This window comes from Camelus bactrianus, chromosome 33 (genome assembly GCF_048773025.1).
Source record: "Camelus bactrianus isolate YW-2024 breed Bactrian camel chromosome 33, ASM4877302v1, whole genome shotgun sequence".
In the NCBI taxonomy this organism is placed as follows: domain Eukaryota; kingdom Metazoa; phylum Chordata; class Mammalia; order Artiodactyla; family Camelidae; genus Camelus; species Camelus bactrianus.
Genome location: NC_133571.1, coordinates 16,420,236 through 16,443,552, shown reverse-complemented (window position 1 = coordinate 16,443,552; position 23,317 = coordinate 16,420,236).

Here is a 23,317-nt window from a genome sequence, read left to right as displayed (position 1 = left end):
TTAAATGTAGCCATTCTAATGAGCGTGTAGCCGTATATCCTTGTGGTTTTAATTTGCATTTCTCTGATGACTAAGGCTTTGAACATCTTTTCATGTTCTTATTCGTATATCTCCTTTTGTGAGGTGTTCGTTTAAATTTTTATCTTTTTTATTAGGTTGTCATTGTTACTGGGTTATAAGAGATCCTTATGTATAGAAGCCAGATAACAACCTGTCATATTATATCTATAGCAAATATTTTCTCTTAATTTGCTTTTTGTATTTTTATTTTCTTAATGGTGTCTTTTAAAGAGCAAAAGATTTACATTTTGATAAGTACAATTTATTGAATTTTTTTCTCTGACAGTTCTTTGCTTTTGTGCCTTACCTTCCTTCTCGTTGCCTACCCCCAAAGTTTCAGAGATTTTCTATGTTTTCTTCCAAAAGATCAATAGTTTTAGCTTCTATATTCAAGTCTATTGTGTACTTTGAGATAATTTTTGTATGTGGTGTGAAGTAAGGGTCAACGTTCATTCTTTCCTATACAGTTATCTTAGTCTAGCGCCATCTGTTGAGACGACTCCCTCCCCCTGTGCCCCACCATTGAATTACCTTGGCACTTTTGTCAGAAAATCCACTGACCACATGAAGTGTGGATCTGTTTTGGATTCTGTTCTGTTCCATTGATTTGTGTGTCTATTCTGTCCTCCAATACCACGGTGTCTTTTTTTATTACACCTCTAGAGTAAAACTTGAAATAAAGTAGGATAAAACTTCCATTCTTTTAAAATCACTTTGAAAATTCTGAATTTTAGAATTAACTTGTCAATTTCTGCAAAATAAGGGGGTGAGGCTTGTTGAACTTTTGATTGTGAGATTGCTTTGAAACTGTAGCTCATTTTGGGTAGAATTGGCATGTTAATGGTACTAGAATCTTGCAGTCTATGAACCTGGTATGTCTCTGTACTTCTTTAGGTCTTTAACTTCTCCCAGCAGTATTCTGCCATTTTCACAGTAAGGTCTTAACACGTTGTAATAGTTTCCCAGGACTGCTGTAACAAATTACCACAAACTGATTGGTTTAAAAGCACAGAAATTTATCTTCACTGCTCAGGAGGCCAAAAGTCTAAAACCAGTACGTTGTCAGGTTGATTCCTTCTGAAGGAGAGTCCATTCCATGTCTGACTTCTGGTATCTGCTTCTGTTTCACGTGCTCTCCTCCTTCTGTGTCTCAGTGTCTTCTTCTTTTCCATCTCTTACAAGGACACTGTCATTGGATTTAGGGACCAGCCTAATCCAGGATGATCTCAGCTCATCATCTTCACTTTACTTACATCTGCAAAGACCCCCTTTTCCCCAAAAAAGTTTACATTCTGAGGTTCCAAGTAGATATAGCTTTTAGAAGCCACAATTCAATTCACTACACACATATTTTTGAAAATGTATTCCTAAGTATTTTATGTTTTATGATTTTTTATAAATGGATTTTTAAAAATTTTATTTCCAATGATTTGTTCCTAGTATATGAAAATATAATTGACTTGTATATATTAGTCTTATGTCTTGTGATTTTACTAAATGCAGTTAATAGTTCTAGTCATTGTTACATAGTTTCCTTTAGGAGTCTCTGTGTCAATAAGCAAGCCCCTTAAAAAAGTCAGTTTTACTTCCTTTTCTACCTATGCCTTTTCTTTTTCTTGCTTTATTACAAATTGCTAGGATGTCCAGTGAAATGCTGGCTAGAAGTGGTAAGCACAGGAGTCCTTACCTTGTTCCCAACCTTACAGGGAAATAATTTTGTAATTAACTATTAAGGATGATGCTGACAGTAGGGTTTTTTTTTATAGAATGCCCTTTATCGGATTGAGAAAATTTCTTTCTAGTCCTAATATGCTGAAAGATTTTTTTTTTAAAAATTCATGAATGGGTGTTGAATTTTATCAAATTTTTTTTGCACCTATTGAAATAATGATATATGCTTTTCTCCAGTTATCTTTTTACTATGGTGAATTATATTGACTGATTTTTAAATATAAAGCCAATATTGCATTCCTGGAATAAAGCCTCATTGGTAATGATGTATTTTTATGTTGTTAGATTTGATTTATTAAAGTTTTGTTAAGGATTTTTGCAACTATGTTCATGAAGGATATTGGTCTGCTTTATAATTTATTTGTTTAATTTTAGTAAAAATTTCATTTGGAAGTGTTTTCTTTTTCTCTATTTTCTGGAAGAATTTTTTAAGATTAGAGTTGTTTCTTACTTGAATATTTGATAGAAATCACCAATGATACCATTTAGATCTGGCATTTTCTCTGTGGGAATGTTTAGATAGTGCATTTAATTGCTCTAATAGGTATAAGGCTATTTAGATTTTCTGTTTCATCTGTGTCAGTTTTAGTAAGTTGTATTTTTCAGTGAATTTTTCCATTTTATTTAGGTTCTGATCTACTTACTTTTATTAGCTTAGGTATTTTCTCTTCTGTGAAGCCTTCCCTTACACCTCTGATAAAAGCGATTTCTCACTCTTTGGGCCACTGAAGTTCAGTGGCTGCACCCTGCATATCTTTGCGTCTTGCCACCTCAGTGCTTGACACGTTAATACCCGTCCACCCCAGTTAAAATTATCAAATTATTCCATCTGTTGTCATCTAATGTATACTTATAGAAGCAGATTTATAATATTCTCAGTAGTTCATTAGCATCTTTTACAAAAACGGCAAGTATTATGCAGTGTTCACATTCCTTCTATTTCTTATATTTAATAAGTTTTTGAAGTATTTACATTGACTAGACTTGCCAAACAGTACAGAAAAATCAGTATTCTGTGAACTCAGGGAAGAGAGGTCAAATGGAAACCTGGGAAGCACTTATCAGTAAAGAAAGAGAAATAAAAGGAACTAACATAATTGAGTGCTTACCATGTGCCAGACATTGTGATAAACGGTTTATTATTCCTTACCTCATTTAACCTTAAAATAATCAGACATAGAAGATATTACTGTCCCCCTTTTATGGATCAGGAATCTGAGGTTCAGAAGTTAATTATTTTGCCCAAGTCCACAGAGTTATGAAGGAGCAGATCTGGGTTTCAGATGCAAGTCTTAATGATTCCATTATCTGTGTTCTTGGTTTCAGTCATACTTTTGCCCATTTGGTTTCTATGAGACGCTTGTTGGATTTTCCCAAGTTACCTTTAAACTTTGCTAGAGTAGAATGCTCTGTGTACCCCTAATTGAATGTTGGAAGTAACATTGTAAGTTTAGAAAAACTGTTAGCAGATCGAGGGACCCCTAAATTAGGAAGCCCACCAAAGTGTGGGTCCTTGCTGCTGGCTGGGAAAGAATTTGCACAGCAGAGGCAGAGGGACAAAGTGAATAGCCACTTTATTGCTGAGAAGGGAACATGGGAGGAAGGTGCCCCAGCAGGGAGGAGAAGGGCTCAAGCGGGGAGCCGTCACATCAGCCAAGCTGGCCGGTGGAGACAGTCAGAAACGTGAATGATGCACCGTTTTGCCAATACATCTCAGCCAAAGAACTGGGACCGGAAGGCAAGTCTCCCTGTGATTCCAGCCTATCAATTGAAATAAGATGTTTCTGAGGTCTTCCCAGTGTGAAAAAAAAAATACACAAACAAAAAATAATAGCATTTATTTATTTATTTGCATACACTACTGTGGTCAGGAACTTGCTACTTCTCCAAGGAAACACATCCTGTTTGCAACACATCCCTGAGGAGACAGTTCACATGGTCGCTCCCTGTGGGCTGCCGTGGTGAAGGGGATGCTTTCATGTATCATAAGCTCCAGACAAGGGAGCTGGATCGGTTCTCTCTCCTGAAATTCCTGCCTCGGTTGGAATGACTCCCAGAGGCAACCACGGCTCTAGGTCCTTTCTGACTAAGAAGTGTAGCAGGTACTCTCAGAGCTACTCACATTGGGGGGAAAAATCCAAATAGCTTCCCTGCCTTTCAAATGTCAGGGGTCAACCTGGGGATCCTTCTCACTTTTAGGTGGTGGATACATATGGCTTCTTTGTGGTCTGAGCTTCAGACTTAGAGGACGACGTTGTTGAGACTTTACATTAATTAATACTGTTTATCATGCAAACCCGGATCGGGTGATATTCTACGTAGAGATAAGAGAAAAGGAAATGGAATAAATACACGGTCCCTTGGAAGCTGCGTTCAGGTGAGATTTCTGAGTAAGCACTTGAAGTCAAGCGATATACCAGGGGTAGCGGGACTTGGGAAGAAAAGAAGGGCAGAATGTGGGCAGGACGTAACCGCTCTTTCCTTCCCACCTGACACTGTGCTTAGGCAAAGCGCAGTCCGCAGGAGAGCGCCTTATAAAATCTCTCTGAGTAAATGGAATGAATGCATGGATGGATGTCAGATGGCAAACTTCCTTACATGGTAGCTTCAAACTGTGGTGAATTTGTTGTGTTCCATCTGGGTGCTGTGGATGCCCAGGAAAGACCTTTCCATTAGATCCTAGAAACTGAGTGCGCCCTCCGCACTACCTACACGGGACTGACCTCTGCAGCTGTTTATGCAGAGGCACGATGGACCCTCTTGCCTGCAGCTGGCGTGCTGTTGCCCGTTTCAACAAAGAACCTCCATGGCCCATGGAAACAGTGCTTCCTCTTACAACCTCCAGTCGTGACTCCTTTGCCCTGAGAGGGGCTGTTCTTAGAGTCAGACTCCAGAGGCTTTCCTATTAAACCAGGATGCAAATTGCACGGCTGTGTAATTCCCCCGCTGAGGCCCTATGAAAGGAATGAGTTGGGACGGATACAGCAAGATATTAGGACAAATTTTCCCCATTCTTCTTCCTGCACAACACCGAAGTGAACTTGATTTCGACAAGAGGACCCAGTTCTTAGCATGCTTTTTCCACCCACTTTTACCCATAACCCCTCCAAATCGCTGTATTTAATTCAAACTCTGCAGAACGACAAGAAAATGAAAAGAAGATGAACTGGTGGGTAAAAAGGAAAATGGCATTTAATTAAAACTAAGCCTGAAAATTCATGGGAAAAAAAAATGTTTTGCTCAAAAAAAGAAAAAAAAAAAAAAAAAGCCCTGTGATTAAACCTCAGGGCAGCATAGCACACATCACCATCCTTTTGTGGTTTTTAGTGTGTTTCATTTGTGCATTGGAAGTAGATATTTGTCATATTGTTAATAGTCACTCTACTAAACTGTACACTCAGCATTGCCATCATTTTAACCTTGTTTAGTCACCAGGCTTTCATTTTCTTCCTGTACTTTGCTTAAGCTTGTTTCTCAGTGGTGGTTTGTTCTCATATGCTTTCGGTTTTGAGTAACACAGTCTCCTAACTTCACTAGGTATCTTTATGTGCTTAAAGTGAATCAGGTTGTGGTAGTGTTGTAAAGAAGTCGGATCTTTCCTTCACCTTAAAGGAAAAGCTGTGGGTGTTACAAAAGAATGGGAAGAAATAAAAATTCTGCTAGTATTTTATGAACTCAGCTATTAGAGTAAGTGGAGCTAACTTTGAGGAGGAAAAAAAAGAAGAAAATGGAAAAGTATTTTTGGAGCTTTTAATTTAAGCCACCCCAGTGTCCCCCTTCTCTGTTTCTTTCCACTCCCTTGACCCCACCCCTGCCTTACAGTCAGAATCGAAGGAGGAGTAAGAGGGAGGCTCTGGGTTGTGCGTCTGCAAGCATCTTAAAAGAGCGAGGCAGAAAGATTCTGCGTGGAGAAGCTCTCTTTATGTTTCTAAAACTGCATCAGAGAAACTCCTCCGTTTCATCGGTGATCCTGAAGTCTTTACAAGTAAAGAATTTTCTGCATTTAACAATCTTGTTGGGATCTTTTGAAGTAAGAAGAGCTGATGGGAAATAAACATTCCCTATATTCTAGGGTACCGGGTCTGCTCTTTGAAACACTGGAGGGACTGTTTGCCAGAAAAGTCTTGGCAGTTTTCAAAGATGGCTGGCCAAGTCCTAAGAGAACAAGGAGCAGAAGAGGTTCATGTCATACTGAGCCCAGCACTGTGTGTAAAACACGATCTCAATGGAAAGAAATCTGTTGCATAAGAACCTTGGGAAACACGTCATCCTGTCTCTTCTTCACTACACAGCACCTCCACACAGGGAGCTTGTTCTCCCCCCAAAAGAATTCTTTTAGAAAATAAGAATGTAAGGAAATCCTGATCCTCAGGAAACATATCTCTTTAATTTTCTTTTCCTTTGCTTTTACATTTAAGAGTTCAGACAACATCTCAGCAGAGAAATGTAGAGAAGGGTAAAGGGAAATCAATAAAGTTATTCTGTGCCTTTTCCCAGGAGGGAGCTGTGTGAATCGGGAATGGCTTGCTTGGCTATATATCAAGTCCAAGGAGAGCAGGAGTTGATTTCGAAACCAATTTCCCAGCTAGACTGAAGGAGAGATGCACACACACACACACACACGTAGGCATCTTATATATGATTTGTGTAAGAGCGGTGTGTGTGTTTAGCCTGTTATGAACATTTTAATATACATTTAAAATCTGTGTGTGTGTATATGTAAAAGCAGGTTAGAGTAATTTCTCTAGAGAAGAAAAAAATTCTTCTCATAATATTTTATGTACATTGATTTGGATCATTTTACACTTCGTAAGTTTCTCTTCTAAGTCTTTTGACTCCTAAAGGAGGAAATTGATGTGGAAGAGCCTAAAATGAGAGACAACGGATTGGAAGCCAGATTTCCTGGTCCCGGGCCAGTGGAAGTGACTTTGACCACAGGGAGTCTTCTGAAGAGTCTCTCTGCGTCATTCCTGTAGTCACTTTCTGTCGTGATCCCATTACAGAACTTCTGAGCAGATGGGATTTCAGTCGCACTTACAAAAGTCAGGTTGGCCAGGAGGCTGCCCGGTTCTTCTGGGTGGTGGCACCATGTTCTTGTGTTCGTCTGGAGCAGTGGTGCTTTCTTCGTGGACAAATTCAAACATAATTGGGTGGGAGATGGGATATCTGGGAGCCAAGCCTGACTGCCTTCACAGTGCGATCCTGTGTGCGTTCCCCGTCCTTTCTAAACTTCAGTTTCCCTTATTATGAAATGGAATGAATACTCATTCTTGCCCCTTCCCAAAAATATGCCTTCTTACTGCCCAAGAAACCTGTAAAAATGTCTTCTACTCAATCAATAATCAGGAAATCTTGGAGACAAGTTAACCAGGATCCCCTTCTAGTGACCCAATCAACATTTTTCTTCTCTCATTTTGCATATTCAGACTCTAAGCTGTTTTTAACCTCAGCTAACACGCTCTGTTTTCTAAATCCAAATTCCATGTGTATCGTAACTATTAGGAAAATATTTCTGTAAGATAATGGAATCTAGACAGAAAGAGGGACTATGCAATTCTAGAATTTCCCTGGAGAGAACTTAGGGGTTTGTCTAGTCCGGTCCTCTCATTGTGTAGTTAGGAAGCTAATGATTTGAGAGGTGAGATGTCTTGTCCAAGGTGACTGTGACAGAGCTCAGCAGAAAACCAGTCTCTCTTTAACATTCAGTTTTAAGTTCTTTCCACTGGTCCATGTGTCTGGGGACCACTATTACCAGAAATAGAACCTGAAGTTCAAGAAAGCAGACCAGACAAGGATGTGTAAGCCTTTGATTTTCCCCAGGGCCAGATTCCAACTCTGTGTGCGTATCTTGGCCAGCAGGGCTTTTGTCTCTTCCTGGAGGATGGAGGATTCATCGCTGCCGAAGCCTCTTCTTTGCCCCTTCTTGTCCCGTAAGACTTAGCCCAGAATCTGGATCTCATTGAACTCCCACCTTTCTGTGTTTATTTTGGCCGAGGTTGCATTTGCACTTTACGGCTCTTAAATCTTATCCTCCAGTTGACGTTCTTCATTTTATCTTCAGCATTAACTGAGAGTTTGCCTTGTGACAGTCATCGTGCAGCGGGCTCATAGTCCCTTCCCCACAATCTCGGGGGACAGGTCCTCAGTAAGATGTGCTCACATTGCTGTGTGCCACTGAGGGAAGAGACTGAAGTCATCCAAAGGCATCAAAGACCACAGCAAATGGGGTGATAAATCTCCTTGCTTATCAGCACAGAAAAGTTCCTTCTATACAGTGACATTTTCCAGACTCATCTCTCCCTTATTTTTAATAGAAGAGAAGGAATATGGGGGATTTTTCCCCTACCTTCAGGTCTACCCCCGGTCTCGGATGCCTCACCTGTTCTCCATGAATTGTGTGAACAGAGCTGGTGTCCTGGTACCTGAGTCAGTTCTTAATGGCGCAGTGAAAGCCAGCCTTCAGGGTCCGGAGATGGACGCATATGGAGATGAGTTGGGGGAAGGTATTGTTCACCAAGTATTTCCTCCCCTACTTAGGTTTTCCGATCGGTTTTCTCTGTTTACATTGTTTTAAAAAAGACATTGACAAATGGACCCTGAGATGCTTCCCAGAAACACCCAGGGCGCTACTGACGTTTAAACAGAATCTGAACACCAGCCAGATCTTCCGTTTTATTTTCAAAACTCTTTTCTCCTTCCTTTTCTTGGAACTTTTCTCTTTTCCATATATTTTGAGATATGGATTTTGAGTGACTAAGGTCATGGCTGAGGAGGAAAATCACCAATTAGAGATGGCTCTTGTCTCAGCAGCTGATAGGTTGAATAGCACCGTGACCCTAGATTATATTAAATTCCCGGAAGAGCACAGAGTGAACAGTAATTTGTAAAGCACCTATTATGTGGCAGGCCCAGTTCTAAGCATAGTAAAATCATGATCAGCACGTGTGCATGTAAATACCTTGCAGAGGTCAGCGATAGACTCACAGGCCCATAAACCGAACAGTCCAGACTCGGGATAGACAGTCAGAATATCAGGGTGAATCCTTAAAGACTTAGGAGTGCCCGAAGAATTTACTCAGTCTCCCTTCATTTCGGAGTGCAGGTTGGCCTCACACTGTAGTTGGTTTGCCCTGGGCCTGCCTTGGAGCACAGCGTCCACCGTTCCCAGAGGACGGAGCATCCGACCGCCGAAGGCTGGCCCGGCTCCTTCAGACATCGTTCCCTGTCGTCCTCGTGTCACTGCAGTTCGTAGCGCAGAGAGGCTCCTTGAGAAGTGTCGAATGTGCCAAACTTAAAATCTCCGAGGTGGCAGTTTCCACCTTTAAAATATTCCTCGCCTTCTCCCCAGAGCGCTCCGTGTTCATCACGCTCTGTTTTCATCTCAGCAGGAATTCCGATTCTGCCACTGCTCCTCAGCCCCCAAAACCTGGTTCAAAATGTTTCTCTATTCTTTTAATTTTATTAATTCTGCACACTCAGCACTTCTGAAGCTCATCTGTTTTACAAGTGCTTGAGTAAACATTATGGTATCTTTTTGAAGCTCTTCCTGACTGCTGTCCTTAGTTTAAAACGGGGGGGAGCCAAGATGCGTAGGGCATGGTAATTATTAACGAGACCTTGGGTTTACACAAACTCACTCTGGATCAACTTGAGGCGGTTTGTACGTGTTATCTCATTTTTTGTCCTAACAGCTGAGTTGAGAGACCTAGATTCTAGCTTGGTGCTGTAAGAACCTTCCTGGGGAAATGTCCTTGGCCACTAATTGCCTCAGTCCCCAGCTGTGAAATGGGAATAATGTTAAGAGGATGTTTGCTTCCCCCTCTCTCGTCCTAAATAAACCTCTAGAACCTGAATAGCTTAAAAATCTGAAAAGTCTGAAAGTGAAGAAGGACGGTGTCTTGACTTTATGACCATCTGTGGAAAAATGAGACACAGTGTTAGGAGATAGCCTAGAAACCCAGACATCTGAATTTTAATTCCGTCTCTTCTCGATGATGGGTCATTGCCCCGAGCACCTCTCTCCTCTGTAGGGAGAAAGTACTGTAGAGCACAGTCAGTACACTGGAAAGTACTCAGAGATCCAGGGATGGAGAGTGTGATGAAAGGGGCTCAGTCTTCTGAAGAGCATGGCTTTGGTCAGCAAAGATGCCTCTAGGAACCATGGCATCAGTAAGACTCTTGGCATATTGAAAAGAACACTCTTGGCTTCCAAGGCCTTCCCCTTCCCCCACCTCTCTCCTCTCCCTCACAACCTCCAGGCTTTGTAGCAGTTTCAAAAAATACACAGACTCAAGCCTGAGCCCCTAGCCTGTATCCTTGGTGGCATTATCATCTCCAGACTCACAGCCTAGCCATCTCGGTCTTCAAAAGTCCCAGGGGTAGAAATAGGCCTCTTTGCTTGCCAGCGTAAACCTAATGACTGCCCAGCAGGGAACCTAGACCAAAATAGAACTTGGCTCTTAGAGGACACACCTCAGCCAAGAATAATGATTTTTATAATAATGGGTTCAGCCCTCTTGGTGTGCAGGTAAGAAGGATGTCAGCTTTTAGAAGTTCCTTGATCCTCTCTCGCGTTCTCGGTTTACCTACTATGACACAGGAGTGAAACGTTTTGTCTATACCTTCCTAGACCCAAAAGGCTATTGAAATGTGCTTCCTACAAATTGGTAGAATCAGGCCCCAATGACAACGGACAGTGGATTACCTTGCAGAGAACTGCACAAACCACAAGGGTCCATCAGATAAACTCCAGCCCATCTATGGAGTTAAACTGGAAGCCAGAAAAAGTTCTCTGAAACTCATCTGATAAGGCATAAGGAGGCCACAGAATTATTTTATATGTTCATATCAAAAATTAAATAGATAAAATACAGATTTCTTCTGTATAGCACAAGGAACCATGTTCAGTATCTGGTAGTAACGTATAATGAAACAGAATCTGAAAACAAATAGACATGTATATATGTATGACTGAAACTTTATGCTGTACACCAGAAATTGACACATTATAACTGACTATACTTCAATAAAAATATTATTAAATATATATGCTGAAGAATTATCTCACCATTGATTGCCCCTAAAATCCTAAAAGGCTAAGGAAAGCAAAATAATTTTTCCCCCTCCCCCTACTGGGCCAAAATCCAAGTATTTAGCCTGAGACACTTGGAGCTGGTGTGGGTTCGAGGTCTGTAATCTGTCAGATGCCTTCTTTTGAGGCCACTTGAACTACGGATTGCCTGTACCAGACACTGCTCCCTACTGGCTCAAAGCCTCTCTGCTTTAGGAGGAGGGCATTGCTAACCCCACAGTGCGCACGTAAGCTTCCTCTTCCACATCTTCCTGTGAAGAATAGTAAGGAATATTTTTGTCAGTCGATGTGGGACTCTTGCCAAGAGAAGTTGGCAAGCACATTTAGAGTTCACAGGCTGGAGCAGATAAACTCTGTTCCCCATCCAGTTCTCCTTTGAGAGATGCCACCAACCCCCAAGAGTGCATCTTTATGGACTGTGTTCCCGGTTGATAGAATGGAAATTGCCCCAGCCTAGTGAAGATAGTCATGTATTTGTAACCAGATTCAGCCGTGTCTAAACTCTGAAAGTGCATCAACGCCTGTCGAAGGACAGATCGAATGCCATCTTGTTCCCCTTGCCCTGTGTTCGGAGACAGGGATTCCTCGGGTAAAGACCCGCAGAGAAGTTAGCCTGCCAAGGACACCACTTATACATCCTTCAGTGTTCTTTCCTTAGACGAAAGAAGGGATCATCTGTTCTTTTTGTCAGAATTCAGATTATGAAACCATGGAGCCTTTAGGTCAGATGGCCGTGAACCACTTCCAGCTTCTCCACCACTTTTTGTGAAATGAGGGCCTCTGAGCTGGGTTGCCTGTCTCAGATCTGGACTTACCTATGCCCTCTAGGGTGTAAGAGCTCTCCCTCCCCACAGACATCTCCTGATAGCCCTTCATGGCCACGTCATCCTGAATACTTTGTCACTTGACGCTACCTCCTAATCCCCAGAGCAGTGAGATTTCAGAAAAAGTTTGGCCTCAAACAGAAACAGCACGACTCTGGAACTCTTAGAATGAATGAAACAGACCACGTGGCTGTTTCTCAGAAGCACAAAGAAACATGAGTAGAGGTGGGACCTCCACCAGACTATAGTCATGGACAATAAGGCTGCAATTCCCGGTTTATTAAATGCTACTTTCATGTGACATTTCACTGAGGATTAATCCAAGGGGTATTTAGACGTAAATCCCACTCTGTCCAAAAGTTGCAGTCAACATCACGTTTACATTAGTGTAAAAGTTTACTCAAGAGCTTCTTGGCGAGCTCCTGCTATGTGCCAGGTGCCGTACCGTGCACCTGGGAAAGTGGCCACCACCCAGTCCCTGTCTTCATTCGCCTGAGAGTTTGGAGGCAGAGATAGCACAGTATCTAGACACTGCCTTTCTATCCTCCGGCTAAGGAAACCACACTGCCCAGCACAGCACCTGACGGACATTCAAATGCTCGATAAATAGTTACTGGGAAAAAAAAGAGCTGCATGAAAAGAATGACTGAATGCTGAGAGAAAGTGTGGAGTGCTATGCAAAATACGTAGGAGAAACCTGACTCGTTTGAGAGAACTATCTGCAGAAAGTGTCATTTACGCTCTTTAGAGGCGTCAAAGAGTCGGCTGATACAAAGAAAAGACCAGCCGTGCTTGTCTCAGACCTGGGCTCAGATCCTAGCAGTGTTACTCAGGAGCCGGCCCCTCTGACTCTTCCAGGCCTTATTCCTTGTACCTGTAGAACATCGGGGATGGCTTTCAAGGCTGTTTTGAGGATTAAATGAGATACTAGTTATCTGTAAGTGTCTGGCACATCGAAGAACCCCAAGAACAGCTTAAAGGAGACAGACGGAACAGAATGGCAGCATGAAAGCAAAAAATACCTAAGTAAGGTGAAGAGCACAGATATTTTGAGAGTCCGAGAGCAATAATAAGCTTAAAACTGCGGTGGGAGCCAAGGAGAGATGCTCCCTCTCTTAGTGGCTCAGCCCGCGTGGCAGGGATTGGGGAGGTAACTTGTGGGGGGGCTGCCTTCCTCCTCAGACCCATCCCAGAAGGCCTGCTTGTCAGCCTTCAGCTGCAACACCATGTGGCCCTTGCTGCCACTGTTCACAGTAATGGTAAATACCCTTCCAGGCCATCAGTCATCTTAGGTCATCTCTTGATGTGTGGAAGCAACGTGTGTGTGTGTGTGTATATATGTGTGTGTGTATATATACACAATTTTTCCCTGTAAGTCCTTACAATAATTAGCTTCTGCTGCTTTTATCCTAAATAGCACAAATACAACAGACTCTTTTCCTCTGTTCTTCCTTCCACCCATTTATATCAGGCCATTTCCTGACACACACTCCTTGTTCCCCTGTTCTCTACTGGCTTCAGCTCTTTTCAGGTGGCCTGAGGTGAACTGGATTGCTGGGTGCGTTCATGTGGATGGGAGAGGACCAGGCTGGGGGGAGATGCCAGCGCTGACTTTTGATTCGAGTTTTCAGTCCGTGACATGAGATAGGATTATATTTTGATATGGGATTAAAAAAAGAGAGAGAGACCATAGAAAGGAGATGGTGGTGGCCAGAGGTGAAGGAAACCATAAGACATAAAAAGATTTGAGACATAAGAATTTGGGGAGGGGAGAACTTGATGATGGGGGAGGGAAAGTGATTGACTGGGCCTTTGAGACCGTGCCAGGAACCAAGAGCCAGGGCAGTGGCCGAGGGGAGAGCCAGGTAGGACAATGAAGGCAGAAGCCTGGCTCCCTACAGCTCGGCTCGGCATGTGGAGCAGGCTACAGAATTTGCTGCAGTGGCGGAGAGCGGGGGTGCGGAGGGCCCTGTCTGGCACAGCCTGTGGGTTTGAAAGGAGCGGGGCGGTTGGAGAATGCCAGGCAGCCTTTGTAGCTCTGAGCTCAGAGACAAACACTGGGCTTCACGGCAGAAGCCTGGCTTGGGTGGCTTTTGGAGAAATCTTCCCTCTGCTCCCAAACGGTTACAACGCGTTCATCTCACCACGGGCCTCCAATCGCAGCATCAGCACGTGTCCCGGAGGCCGTCCTCCAGCAGGGGTTTCAGCAGTGGTACCTGCTGGCCGACTAATGGGGCCCTTTCCCTCTCCTCTTCCTTAGAGACTGTAAACTGGGCTGAATACAATGTCTTTGCATATTTCTGGTCACCCTTCCCACATGCTTCACACCTCCCAGACTCCTGGAGTTAATCCCCAAGACAACCTTGCTTTGAAAGAAAAAATGTGGTGAGCCTACTTGACGTTTTGAATCCCAGATGCCTCTGGTCTGTCCTGCCTCAGCCAAACCCCAGACACTGGGCTCAAGGAGCTGGATGTTTACAGAGGAAGGAGCAGTAAGTTCTTGTTGTTGTTTGTTTCAAGGCTTGATCGCTCTCCAGAATTAGGATCCCCCAAAGCATGAGTTTTTCTTTTTTCTTTTTCCTTTTCTTTCCTCTCTTTTTTCCTTTCTTTCTTTCTCAGCAAAATGTAATAATATCCCCTTCCCATCCTGGGGGTGATTCGGAGAAGCATTGAATTAGGAAGTCCTCCCTCACTGGCGCTTGTAACCGGGGTGAGCAGTAGCTGAAGTGGATCGCGGTGTGCCTGTTCTCAGCATCCTGATATTTTGAAATGTATCTGCATTTGTGAAAATAATTGGGACTGATGGTTCTTCTCCAGAATAAATCCTGCATAACTGACTGATTGATTGTTGTCATGACCAGTCTGTCCCAGGATTGGTGCGGATGTGGTCGTTGGGGATTTTTGTGCATATCTGCTGCTCATCAAAGGGAAGGGTAGACAGACTATGGCGCGAGGGTGTGGTCCGGCTGATGCAGCTTCCTTCCCGGCCCATCTCTGACTCCTGCCTTCTGCTCCTCCCTCTCCCACTGGCTCCTCTGATCCATCCCGAGCCGGCTGTCAATGAAACAGCATCTCCCATTCTTTCCTGTGTTAGACTCGGTCAGGTAGGAGACCGTTCCCCATGGCCACACTCATCACCTTTGTGATCTCAGCACATTTTCGGTCCAGTTGAAATCTGTTCCCTCAGCTTCCCCCATCCTGGGATATTAGTCAGCATGGCAGTAACAATAATAATACTGCATTTAGAAGTTCTCTGGCACATTTCATCTCTGCGAGTCTTACAGATGTTAAGTGATTAATCTTCACAACACTCCATGCAGGAGAGGTAAATATTATTAACCAGAATGGAATATACATCTCTGTGTATATGCCAAGGACGGCAAAGTAGTTCACTTATTTATCATGGTTCACTTGATATAGTAACTGGTATTTTTAAAACACCCATCATACATACAATAATTAGAGATGTGCTTTTGTTAACAAAACCACTACCCACTTCTAGCGTACCCTTGGGTACTAAATAATTACCCTCTTTGTGTGGTTATCTAGCTCACTAATTACCCACAGAAATTGGGGTCAGGTGTTAACTGCTTGAAATAAGTATCCTCCAAAGACATCGCTGAGTTGTACAGAGAAAATGATGTGTTCATAGCAAAACTTCTATAAGTTCCGTATTTGTATGTCTTGGTAAGCAGAGTGGATACAGACAGGGACAAATGAGCTCCGTGTGTGAAAATCATGCTGGACTATTGTTGCGAGTATCTAGATGTTTAGGAGAATCTCGGGAAATTCCATTCTCTGTCTACCTTTCCTTTCTGAAGACGAGCGCAGAGACAGGATTCCCGCAGTATGGACTTCATATACGAGCACACGAAGACAATCGATGCTTCTCACTAGGAATGATTCATTTTGGTGGTACAGGGAGGCACCCAGTGAGTCAAGGATTTTTTTTTTTTGACAGCTCCACCCTTTATGATTATTCTGGCATGTTTCTTTTTCTCCATCATTCTAGTGCAAACACCCTATTAGCCAAATCCAAAAAAGATTCTAACCCAGTCTCCAGCCCCTGCCAGCCATCTCTTTCTCCTTCCCAATAATGACAAAAAGAAAAACAAAGTATTAAAGGAAATCCAACACTCTCGATGGCAAGTCTTTCTCTTTTTGCCTCGATTTGTTCTGCTTTCCTCTCTTCTCTTCTCCTCCCTGTCCCTTCTTCCTCTCTCTGTGTCTCCTCCTCCTGTGTGCTTTTTCCTCTCCTTTTCCTCAGCACCCAGCCGTGCTCCTGCAGGTCTCACAATCAGAGACAAAGCCCAATATCTGAGTTGAGCACAAAGAAGCTACCTTTTAAAAACAGCCACTTGGAAGTAACCTGCATCCTTAGCTCCCCTCCTCCCTTCCTCGCTATTTACAGAACCCGACATCCTACTGAACACAGCACTGCCTGTTGTCTGCATGATCCTAGCCACAAGAATGAGGTTAAGATGACAGTATACCCACTGTGTGTACGGATAGGTAGAGACCCCAGTTTTCAAGAGATATGTGCTTTACAGGATCATTGGGAAGCCGAGCTTTTAAAATGCGTGCCAACGATGGGAGATGCTCCCTTAGTCAGTTCAAGATGTCTTTCATATTTTTTTTGCCAGTTTTTTTTTTTTTATCATTTGAATGATGAGTTATCATTATTGAGGGACTTCTGGCTGATCACTGAAGTGTGTGTGGATCTGATGGACATTCAAGAAGTCTTCAGGAATAAGGGAAATGTCTGCAGCAGAAGCGAAGCGTCAGGATGAGCTGCGGTGACTGATAAGTTCATCTCAAATCCAAGGGAACATAAGTGGCAAATGAGTACACATGGCAAACAGAGTCAACGCGCACAACACAGCCATTGAAAAGAAAGAGATTTTTAGCATTGCAGTCATCACACGCCTCAATAGAACGTCTGCGTATTTTAAATATGGATTTGAATCACCGCTGTTTTGTCCCTCTACATGTCAATTTCAAAGAAGTATTTAGGCTTTGTTGACTTTCTGTCCATAAAGAAAATCCACCAAGATTCGCCAGATACATCACCTGCACTCGTACATGCATGCATGTTTTAAATGCCCACGGGATGCGGAACAATTAGGCAGAGAACTGCGCTGTGGTCTCTCCTCCTCACTTCTTCCCCCATCCCCCCCTTTTTTTCCCCCCTTTTAGAAAATGTGATACCTGATCTCTGGGTCTAGCAGGCTGAGGATTTTTTGTATTTGTATAATACAATGTCTGGCCTTCCCCCTGACCTGCTGGTGTATTTTTGGTCTCATTAGTAGTCAGGGAGAAGCCTTGGTGCATCCGGTGCTGGGAGTCAGGGATGAGACACACGACAAGGGAGAGAGGGAGCGAGCGAGAGGATGTTAGAAGAGAGGCTTGTCTCCAAGATATGGAAGGAAGGAAGAAATGACAGGACTGCAAGCTTCGTCGTACTGAGGAGCCTGGCAGGGCGGGGGAGCGGCGAGGAGAGCGAAGTGGGTTCTCAGAAGCCATAGAGGAGCTAAAGGTGATTACAGGGGGATATTGATTCCCTTTTCTGCCAGAGATTTAAGCAGGCATGCGAGGAATCTGCACCATGGTTGGCAAAAGGAGACCCATTGCCTCCTGTAACCAGACACTCGGGCTTTCCAGGAGCCTAGGGAGAGAGCCGAGAAGAAAGGGGGCAGTGTGGTCTAGGAAAATTCAACTTGTCGCTGATTTGTGCCTGATGCTTGCTGTCCGTCAGCAGCCTCCCTTACAATCTTTTTTTCTCTCTCTCCCTTTTTTTTCTTGCCTTCTCCTTCTTCACTGAAGCCTAGGGGAGCCAGTAAAGATTAAATGTGCTTTCTCAAAGGCAGCCACTTCATGCTGCTATGTCGAAAGGGCCATTATTATTATTATTTTTTTTAATAGTAAAAGGAAAAGGGAGAGAGGTTGAGCGAGAGAGCGCGAGGCTAGGTAGGATGATGACGGACTAGCTTTTCTGGGAGGAAAAGGGAAAGGGAAGGGAGAGGAAGAGGAGAGACCCTGAGCTGAACGGAGGACTGTGCCTGAGAAGAACCTACAGAGGTGAGGAAAAAAAAAAGTTGTCTTTAAGATGGGGGTGGGGAGGGTGGGGATGCCAAATAACCCTGTGCAGAGGGAAAAGAGACATGATTTAGCTGTCTTGCTGGTCTGATTCTATTTTGGAAGGGGGGAAGAAAGGGGGGAGATCCTGGAGCTTTAACGGTGGTTTTTACTTGCATATGGAAATATATACAAAATATTTAGCATTTTTCCTAAGTGCCCGAGGCCCCCTCCAGTGCCTTCCTTGCAGGGGCTGCTATGTCGTTCTCTTTGACTAGCCAGCCATCTACCTTGCTTAGGCTGGAATAAAAGAAGAAGAAAAAAGAAAAGAAAAGAAAGAAAGAAAGAAAAAGGGGAAGAAAAAATTTTTAAGAGAGTCATCTTCCCACCCACCTCCCCTCCCTTTCGTCTCGTTTTTGGAGGCGGCGCAGGAGCGGTCTTTGCGCAGGGAGCTGGGCGTCCCGGCAGACGGGGAAAGCGACGGTCCATCAGGTACAGAACCAGTGGCTGTCTGCGAAGATGGAGGGGAATTAAGCTTCGGATGCCTCCGAAATATTGGCAGAAGGCTTCAAAGGATCCGCGGCAGGAGTGGGGCGGGGGAGATGCGCCTCCCCAGCTCGCACCCACCCCTTCCCACTCGCCTGGACCGAGTGACAGCCTGGTGCTGGCTCGGGGTGACTTGGCCTTGGCTTCAGCCAAGCAGCTGATGCAGAGGAGGCCCCGTTCGCAGGACTGGCAAAGTGCACGCGAAAGGAAGAAGGAAGGGATTCGGAAAAGCAATCCTGGGGAGGGTTCTCATTCTTACAAAAGCATTTAAAAGAAAAATTTAACCGAATATTCTCCAAATTTGATCAATCCCAGTCTTTCCCTCCACTCCCACCGAACTGCCTCCCCCCACCCCTCGTCAAAGCATAAACTACAGAGTTACAGTCTCTAGGTTTGGTGTATCGCTTCCTGCCCCCGCCTCCCCCTCCCCGCCCAGTTCTGGGTCCTCTATTGAAACACCTCGCCCGGGCGGAGCGCACTGCGAGCTCCCATCTCTCCCCCCCCCCCCACCCCCCTTGCTGGGAACGGTGCTCCCGGAGGCTGCAGCCCTGCTCCACTTCCAGTGGGTGAGTTTAAAACGCTATTCGTCTTTATACTTTCTAGCCTCCAAATCCTCCTCCTCGGTCTTCTCCTCCTTAAAAAAAACAAAAAACAAAAACAAAAACAAAAACCAAAAACAAAAAAACACCCTGATTTGGATGGTTCTGCATGCGGCATGCTCGCCCAGGGGGGAGAGAGATGCCTCGGGTTTTCTTTACCGTCATTGGTGCTAGTAGTAAATTAAAGCTTTGAAGAGACTTTCAGTCCTTCTTGTAGACCATGGTCTTAATACCATGGGCATTTCTGGGTCTCTTCATATTATTTTCCATTTTAGTAAACTCTTTTGCCCAAAGCTTTCAAGAGTTTTCTCTGATAGACTGGCGACTGTATGTTCAGGTATGTATATGTGCCCACAGATACTGCAGACGTGTGTGTGTCTCTACGACATTTAAGCGGAATCCAAATTTTGTGAGCTAGGGAAGCTCAGAGAGTGAGGGAATACCCTGCCACCTGTTTGTTGCCTTTCAGTCGTGAACCTCGAACAGAAATTGCTTGTCATTCTTGTTTTGCTTTGTTTTGTCTCAAGAAAGAACCGTTCAGTGCGCTCCTCTCAATCCCTGAGACCCTAACTTGTGATGTTTACCGTTTAAATCCACGGGTTAGGCTCTTGGGAGCTGCGAGCCGTGCCTTTGCATCCTGGAAATTTGGTGGAACTTTTTTCCTTTAAAGCAAAAACAAAAGAAAAGAAAGTTTGTCTGAAGTGCTTGAGTGCACCTCTGAGGTTTTCATTGTTAGGTGGGATCAGGTGACCAGAATGTGGCAGCTCTTGGATTTCTGTTTTAAGCAGGTATATATTCTGTTATAATCGCGTGTTGGCTGCTGTGTGTTTGCTTGTATGTTATTGATGCCTGAGGCTGGTGGAACTTGTCTACCATGGTCTATTCTGGTCTATTCCTTGAGAGCAACATGCAGTACTCTCTGGGCGTAACAAGAACAGCTCGGTACCTGGTGCTTGACCTCCAAACATGCCAGCTGAAGTCCCAGCATGCCCCATGCCTCCAACTTTTAAACTCAACAGTTAATCTTAAAATTGTGTCCACTTAAAATGGGCATGGGGGTACAGTATATATTCAGTGCCCATACATGTATATATCATATATGGCTAGACAGTGAACACACAGGCGCAAACAGGGGTGAACCAGGAGTTTGAGCTAAAATATCCCTAGGCTAAAAATCCTAGACTTACAAGAAGGACGGACTTTGCGGTGTTAACAAAGATTAAATTTGTATTACTTTGTGAGATTTAAAAAAATAAAATGAAAGGAGAGATATAGCCTCCCTGCTTGGCATCTATTTTAAAATGTTACACACAATGAGTTTAAAAATAATAGGGATTGGAAATACATTTTCTAAACATACAAAAGGAAAGAAAGAAAAGGAAATCTTTTTAAGCATATAAAAGGAAGCAGCACACACACAATTACTGTATCCTTTAAAAGTTATCAATGCCTATTATTCTTCATTTAAAAATGGGACACAAATTTATCAGAATTTAAATTCAATCCGACAAAGTTATTTTTATAACACCAAACTGTACATTTAAAATGACCTTCTCTGAAGATAATTAATTGTTGGCATTACCTACTTTGCAGTTTTCTGAAAAATGTAACTTTCGTAACAGAATAATCTCAGCGATTTAGATCTCTCTCATAGTTAGAGAAACAGTAACTTACCTTTCCTTTGTTGTGAAAAATTCCAATATACAATTTCATTTAAACCATTTTAGTGTTCTTGGGCCAACATTTGTCTTCTCTTTTTGGAAAATACCTCAGTCAACCCTGACTTCAAATGCTTCCTTCTTTTAAAAACTTTAAGCTGGTTATAACCCCGTTTTATACGTGTAGTTGAAGGTTAAGGAAACTGTTCTTTTCCTGCTTTTTTTTTTTTGAAAATAAGTGTTTATTGCAATTTTAGTCATTGACTCCAAATCGTAGTCAAGAAACCATTTTGTATCAGAACACTGAATTGAGAAAACGAATCGTACAATTGCTTTGTGCCTTTTGTTGAAATCTCCTGTGTAGTTGTAATATTTAAATATTACTTTCCAGCCTTTGATAGTCTGACTAGGCTTTGGAGAAAAGAGTTATTTGATTTTTCAAGTTATCTTTTGGTTTCTATTCAATGGATTAATGATTTTCCCCCATCTTAGCTGACGTGTGTGCATAGGCATTTGGAAATCATGGAAAGGCGTCTATTTAACTTATGGCTGCAGATTACCACTTAATTCATAGGAAATATTTGCCAAACATTTGGAATTTTTTCAAAGTCAAAATATATCTGCATTTTATCCTATTAAAATGTAAGCAAGGACCAATGAAAGCATGCTGGACGTAATTCTTCTGTGATTTTAAATAACAGCATAGTAATTTAAGGCAAGTGATACAGTTTCTACTCCAAGGCACTCTTTCGGTTTTTCACATGTTTTCAAGTGGATTGCTCGTGTCCTGAGGTCGCTATCGTACGACTGATCACACAGGCATTTAGGAGTGCATAACGACACACAAGATTTTATATTTCAGCAGGGGACTGCTTCAGCGTTAAGGGCAGGTTTCTCAACACCCCTTCTTCCTCACCGAGCCCATCAGTGAAGTTCAGTGAAATGAATAACATAATTGGTGGTTGGTTCAATCACTACCAGTCTAGACTAGCCCAGACGCATCAATTAGAGGGGGCTGTCTTTTAAAGGGAGAGTGCCACCGAAACAAGCAGGGCATTATTGATACTGATCTTTAAAAGTGCAAATCCAGCTTGGCAGATAAAAAAAAAAAAAATAAGGCGGGGAATGGAGGGGGGCAGTGCGTTGCGGGAAGAAAAGAGAAAGAAGTGAACTGGAGCTTTTGGACACAGACGGACAGGAAGCTTGAGAGAAAAGGGAAGGATAATGAGTGAGCTGCAGTGCAGCACCTCCATGGTACCCACAGTTACAATTCAGCTCCCAGAGCGCACCGGCTCACCGGATTCTTAACTGATTCTCCCCCCCACCCCACCACCTTTTTTTTTTTTTAATTCCTTTTTTGCCTCTGTTTCCAAAGAAATGCCAGCTCAAGACCAATGCAGTTGGAAATTTAACAGCTCGAGGAAGCTCTAGTGAGAATAAAGCCAAGTGAGACGAACCAGCCAAAACTCCTTTTGCAACATTTTTCCCCAAAAGAAAAACACAGAAGATGTTTATTTTTTGTGTCTCTCATTCCACCTTCGGAAAAAAAAAATCAACTGTACAAGTGAACAGTACTCATTTTAAATCCAACACCTGGGAACTAATTTTATGGGCAAGACACCTTTAGGTAAACAGCTCAGGGTTTTCTGTCGAATACAGTAAAATTATAAAGAATGTAACAAAAGGCTTTGGTGATTTGGTGAGGATTTGTTTTTTTTTTTTTTTTTGGATGGATAAAAGACAGATGATTTAGAAAGCGTTAGGAACACATCAAGCCCCAGGGAAAGAAAATGTTTGATTGGTATTAATTAAAACACTGCTAATATATTCTAATAAAATCAAATTTAACATTCTAAACTAATCCGCCTGGTATGTCAAAGGAAAAGAGAAGTATTATCTTATTTGCATCTCTGCAATCCAAATGCATTTGCTCATTCAGCAGAATTAATTTTTATCACCAGCCTGTTTAATCTCCTCACAAACAGATTTAGTCAAACTTATTCTTTCAAACTAAAAAAGGATCAGGGTACTGGGAAGAGGAGGGACTGTATTTAGTACTGGCTTTATATTTTACAATGTTTTTTTTTCTCTTCCTTCGCTATAATGGGGTGTGGAGGAAAACGTGAGTGCAGTGAGAATGAATGATGAATGGTTAATTCTTCCTCTTTCTCTCCTACCTACCGGGTTATGTAGGAATTCTAGTTGCCAAATTACATGAGTGGCATTTACTTACCTGAGGGATGTTGGTTTGTTGATTAATATCTCATCTATTTCTAATTTCAGAGTCTACTTTATTACACATTCCTAATGAGAAAAGGCTCTTAAACCAGAGACCAACTGCCTTTTCTCAATTATTTTCAACTCTAGTCCTCCTAAGAAAAAGTGGGGAGGTGAACGTAAATTTTTATCCACCTAGAGCTGAGTTCTTTGTTTCCTTCTAAAGTCAAAATTTTTGCATACAAATTCATACTTTCATGAAACAGCTAGTTTTACGCTCTTTATTGTTAAACTTTCACAGGAGATATAATTGTCCCCATATGACGTCATAGCCAAAATGTTTCTCCTCTCATTAGTCTCCATGACTATGATATCATATGTAAATCTGTGCCTCACGCAAAAAAATGAGTGGGCCATAAATATCAAGGACCAGGTTTGTGTGTTTCAAAAGCAAGGAATTCTGCACACTCAAGGAGACCTGAAACTACTGACTCAACTACTTACTGATGGTACTGC